Source organism: Paroedura picta, chromosome 4, assembly GCF_049243985.1.
Source record: "Paroedura picta isolate Pp20150507F chromosome 4, Ppicta_v3.0, whole genome shotgun sequence".
NCBI classification, from domain to species: domain Eukaryota; kingdom Metazoa; phylum Chordata; class Lepidosauria; order Squamata; family Gekkonidae; genus Paroedura; species Paroedura picta.
Window position 1 is genome coordinate 91,027,813 of NC_135372.1, and position 6,000 is coordinate 91,033,812.

Here is a 6,000-nt window from a genome sequence, read left to right on the forward strand (position 1 = left end):
AATTTCTAAAACAATGTTTTCACTGTATTAGTATCTAAAATATTTGTTTTATTATTAATTCAGCTTCTATACCACCCCTCACTTGGCGTTTCAGAGTGGTGTACATGGAACATAGAAAATACATTATATGTAACCATTTAAGACAAGGAGATATAACTAGTAAATAACATAACACTAAAAATGGCCTAACATATGAAGGGCCATTTGATCATCTGTGTTGCAATTGCTTGGCAATAGGGTCAGATTTGGGTCCTCGTTGTTGGTCTTATCCAAAAGCCTGTTGTTGGGGAGCTCATTCCACCAAGTTGGGACTGCAGAGGAGAAAGCTCTGACTCTGGTTGAGGCCAGGCAGATTTCTTTGGGGCTAGGTATTACTAGATTGTTGGAATGCATAGAGTGAGTCACTTTGGGGACTACAGTGAAACAGTCCTTCAGGTACACAGGGCCTTGACCGCATATGAAGTTGAGCACCACTTCCTTAACTCTGATCTGGTATTTAACTGGTAGCCAGTGCAGCTGCTGGAAGATTGGTGTAATATGGGCTTTCCTTGGTGTTTGGGAGAGAAGAAGAAGAAGAAAGTTGGAAGGGGCTACACAGGCCATCTAGTCCAACCCCCTGCTCAACGCAGAATCAGCCCAAAGCATCCTAAAGCATCCAAGAAAAGTGTGTATCCAACCTTTGCTTGAAGACTACCAGTCCTCCCAATTTGGTGTTATCTGCAAACTTAATGAGCAGTCCCTCCACCCCCTCATCTAGATCATTAATAAATATGTTAAAAAGTACCGGACCGAGCACCGAGCCCTGAGGTACCCCGCTACTCACCTCCCTCCAGTCTGATGAAACACCATTGACAACAACTCTGAGTGCGGTTCTCTAACCAATTCCCTATCCACCTAACTATCTGAAAATCTAGATTGCAGTCCTTTAATTTATCCATCAAAACATCATGAGGAATCTTATCCAAAGCTTTACTAAAACCCAAGTAAATGACATCAACTGAATTTCCACGATCCAGCAAACCTATTACTTGGTCAAAGAAGGAAACCAGGTTGGTCTAACAGGACCTGTTGAAGACAAATCCATGCTGACTTCCCTGGATCACCAAATTGTCCTCCAGATGTTTGCAGATCGCTCCCTTTAATATCTGATCCATTATTTTCCCCACAACAGAGGTCAGACTCACTGGTCCATAGTTTCCCGGGTCATCTTTCCTCCTTTTCTTGAAGATCGGAATAACGTTTGCTCTCTTCCAGACCTCCGGGACATCTCCAGTCCTTAACGAGGTCTCAAAGATGAAGGACAAGGGTTCTGCAAGTTCTCCAGAAAATTCTTTAAGCATGGGTGCATTTCATCTGATCCAAGGGATTTGAACTCAACCAGTGTAGCTAAATGCCTCTTGACAACCTCTCTGTCCATGTCAACCTGCCACCCAAACGCTATCCCTTGGCTACTGCCAACTCTAGATATGCCTAAACCCTTTGACCTGTGGGAAAAAAACAGATGTAAAATAGATGCTGAGCCTTTCTGCTTTCTCTGCATCCTCCGTTAGAGTTTGTCCATCTGCACCCAAAAGTGGGCCTATTGCCTCCTTTACGTTTGCTCCTCACATAACTGGGCCGGATGAAATGCACCTGAGAGTGCTCAAAGAACTTTCTGGAGAACTTGCACAACCCTTGTCCATCATCTTCGGGACCTCTTTAAGGACTGGAGATGTCCTGGAGGACTGGAAGAGAGCAAACGTTATTCCGGTACATTTTAACATATTTATTAATGATCTAGAAGAGGGGGTGGAGGGACTACTCATCAAGTTTGCAGATGACACTGTCTGGGCGAGAATGGAGAGTTAGGGAACAAAGGCTACAAACAAGCTGAGGGGGACTATATAGATGCGCCCGGACTTCAAAGTTGGAAGGAGGACGGGAAAGACACTGGCCTGCTAGCGGTAAACAGAGGACGACCCCTCCCAGATAATGACCAGACAGCCTGGGAAAGGGGCGTGGAGGAAGGGAGTTGTCAAGTAAACCTCCCCGCTCACACACTCCAAGGAAGGGCCCGCCCGAGAAGCCGCCGACGCTGGAGCCTAGAAAGAAACACTTACCTGAGAGTTAGGGGAAACCTCCGGACGCCGAGGATCGACCTGGACAGAAGGGCGGGGGCGGAAAGAAGGGTTATGTAGGAGGGCGGGGTCCAAGGGGGAGTATATACGGTGGAGTATGCGCGTGGTTGGGGGCTGGTTGGTGTGAAAGAGGGAGAAGGACGTTGGGAGTGTACGGTGACGGAAAAATAACCGGTGTTCGAAAACTCACGCCTACGTCGTGGTTCCTGAGCGTGGCGAAAGAGGACGCCACGGCAGAGAAGGGTGAAGCCTGTGACGGAGCGAGGAAGAGCCCCACAGACACCAAATTGGGAGGACTGGCAAATACTCCAGAAGATAGAGCCAGAGTTCAACGAGATCTGAACACAATGGAAAAATGGGCAAATGAGAACAAGATGCAATTTAATAAAGATAAGTGTAAAGTTCTGCATTTGGGTCAGAAAAATGAAAAGCATGCCTACTGGATGGGGGATACGCTTCTAGGTAACACTGTGAACAAGACCTTGGGGTACTTGTGGATTGTAAATTAAACATGAGCAGGCAGTGTGATGCAGCGGTAAAAAAGGCAAATGCCATTTTGGGCTGTATCAGCAGGGGCTTCACATCAAAATCATAAGATGTCATAGTCCCATTGTATGCGGCACAGGTCAGACCACACCTGGAGTACTGTGTGCAGTTCTTGAGGCCTCACTTCAAGAAGGACGTAGATCAAATTGAAAGGGTACAGAGGAGATCGATGAGGATAATATGGAGCCAAGGGACCAAGCCCTTTGAATATAGGTTGAGGGACCTGGGAATATTCAGCCTGGAGAAAAGGAGGTTGAGAAGGGACATGATAGCCCTCTTTAAGTATTTGAAATGTTGTCATTTGGAGGAGGGCAGGATGCTGTTCCCATTGGCTGCAGAGGAAAGGACGCGCAGTAATGGGTTTAAACTACAAGTACAACGATATAGGCTAGATATCAGGAAAAGGTTTTTCACAGTCAGAGTAGTTCAGCACTGGAATAGGCTGCCTAAGGAGGTGGTGAGCTCCCCCTCAGATGACAGCAAATTGGGAGGACTGGCAGTCTTCAAGCAAAGGTTGGATACACACTTTTCTGGGATGCTTTAGGATACTTTGGCCTGATCCTGCGTTGAGCATGGGGTAGGACTAGATGGCCTGTATGGCCCCTTCCAACTCTATGATTCTATGATTCTAACTGAAAAATCTTTTCTTGTTACAATGGGCTTCCCTGGCCAATCTTAGCTCACTCTCAGCTTTGGTCTTTCTGATGATTGATCTACAGTCCCTAGTAACCTGTAGGTACTTTTCTTTAGAGCTCTGTCCTTTCCTCCATTTCCTGAACATTTCCCTTTTCTTTCTTTCATCATGTCTCTGAGTTTATTAAAGTTTGTCCTACAAAAATCCGACATCCGCGTCTGGCTACAAGCTTCCTTGCCTCCCCATCTCAAAAGGAATTCTATGAGGACATGGTCACTTCCCCCTAGGGTCCCCACCTCCTTAATCCCATCCATCAACTCTTGCCTGTTGGTCAATATTAAGTCCAGTACGGCTGAACCTCTTGTGGGTTCATCTACCATTTGACAGATGAAATTGTCAGCCAGGCAGGTCAGAAAGTTGCATGACTGAGGATGCTTCGCAGAGTTTGTTTTCCAGCACACATCTGGGAAATTGAAGTCACCCATGATGACAAGGTCCTGCCGCTTGGATATTTTCCCAAGCTGCTCACAAAGTGCATCATCCACATCCTCTCATTGCTCAGGCAGTCGGTAGCAGACACTAACCACCACACTGTTTGTTTTCCCCTCGCTTATTTTCACCCAGATGCTTTCCACTGGAGATATACTCTCGTTCACTAGAATTTCCGGACAGGTAAGCCCTTTCCTCACATACAATGCCACTCCTCCATCTCTTTGATCTGTTTCATTATGATGTACTCAGCCCTGAGTCTGAAGAGAAAGGACGGGTAACAAATAATAGCTTCAGTCATGTGCTAGGGAAACAGGAAAGTACATTTTCCCAAGCCTTTTGTGAGGGAAACAGGGAAGGCAGCTGTAGCCACCCAGGCTGAGGCACTGGGTTTGTTTACCTGTCAGTGTATGATCACTATATTAAGCTAAACCTTTGAAAATCGGGTATCGGTTCGGGTTCTGGAAGGAGGTATGTTAACTACACCAGGGGTAGTCAACCTGTGGTCCTCCAGATGTCCATGGACTACAATTCCCATGAGCCCCTGCCAGCATTTGCTGGCCAGGGCTCATGGGAATTGTAGTCCATGGACATCTGGAGGACCACAGGTTGACTACCCCTGAACTACACTACTAACTGTTCCCCCCCAGGTGTTAGTGTTAAGGGCTCCTCTCATAGTGCTACTGCCATCAGAGTATAATACCATACATGCTTCAGTTGTCAAGGCAAGGAGTTCTGAGACAGAGTACCATGCTGCATGCCGTCCCTAATGAACTCTTGAGTGTCCTAGGAGGGATTTATGCAGTGCTGAAGAGAGCAGACTGCCTTGGAGCAGGGGGAAGTAACTGGCTGTGATTTTAGTTGGCATCCTGTGCTTTGCCAGGACTTTTGAGTGGGGTTGTGTGTGTGGATAGGGGTTGGCTTTTCCCTTTGCATGGACACCTAAGGGCTATGTTTTTGTTTTGTTTTGTTTTGGCAGCATAACTTTCTGCCACCAATTAGCACTCCCATGCTGAAGCAGCTTAGACAGCCAACTAACTCACCACACCCTGATCTGCCAACCTGCAAACCAGCATAGGAGCCTACACCGGCAGAACACCTACAGCTGGTCAATACTGGCCTGAAGGCGCCAGGTTGTTGCACCAGTGCAATTCCTACATACGGCAGCACATCTTGGAGTTACACAATGCAGCAGGCAGTCATTGCTCTGAATCCTTTTGCCTCCCCCCCCCCCCCCAGGATTGCATTCTGGATATAAACCCTAAGAGCATACCTGATTTAAGACAGTTCTGAAGACAAACAATAGGATACAAACTGACATCATAGAAAAGAACGGTGAGTGAAAAGAGAAAGACAAAGTGAATTAAGCACAACACAAAACAAGACAATTGTGGTACTCCAAACACTTTGCTTGACAAAATAGTAAGGCAGTCAACCTTATAATTCCTAGTCAATGGAAAGACTTCACAGTCTACTTGAGATGCTGTGCTGTTAAATGATAGGACCTGCATATGATACATACAAAAAACATTTGCTATACAGCTGGATGATAGTAGTAGTCAAGCATATCTTTAAAATTAGCAGGGTTTTACAGAGCACTAAAGAATGGGTCAATTGCACCTTGGGTGCTACATCCTTCCCTCATAATATCTTCAGATCTTTATAGTTTTCTGTGATAAGACTGATCCACTCCCATAGCATAGAAGAGTGACAGGCAGATTTCTTAACACAGCACGACATTATGCTGGTTGGTCATAGGGGGGCGGGGCGAGGAGTGATTCTGGTTTATACCACTCATCCATTTCAGATAACCTCCAATCAGTCTCTTCAGAGATATGGAATGGTATAGTATAGCCCAATCTCATCAGATCTCAGAAGCATGCACACAATTGTCTCTTTATTGGCTGGAATACAAGTTCTTCATTAGGAGTTGTGGTATAGTCTACAGCAGGGGTAGTCAAACTGTGGTCCTCCAGATGTTCATGGGCATTTGCTGGCAGGGGCTCATGGGAATTGTAGCCCATGAACAACTGGAGGACCACACGTTGACTACCCCTGGTCTACAGCACTGAATGTTGTAAATTATTATAAAAGGCCTTGGGTAAACCTTTAACTGTAATATAACGATAATAACTCTGACCTATTTCTTAGTGTTGCTGCAAGATTACTGAGATAATGTATGTGAACTGCTTTGAGCATCTTAAATATATAATT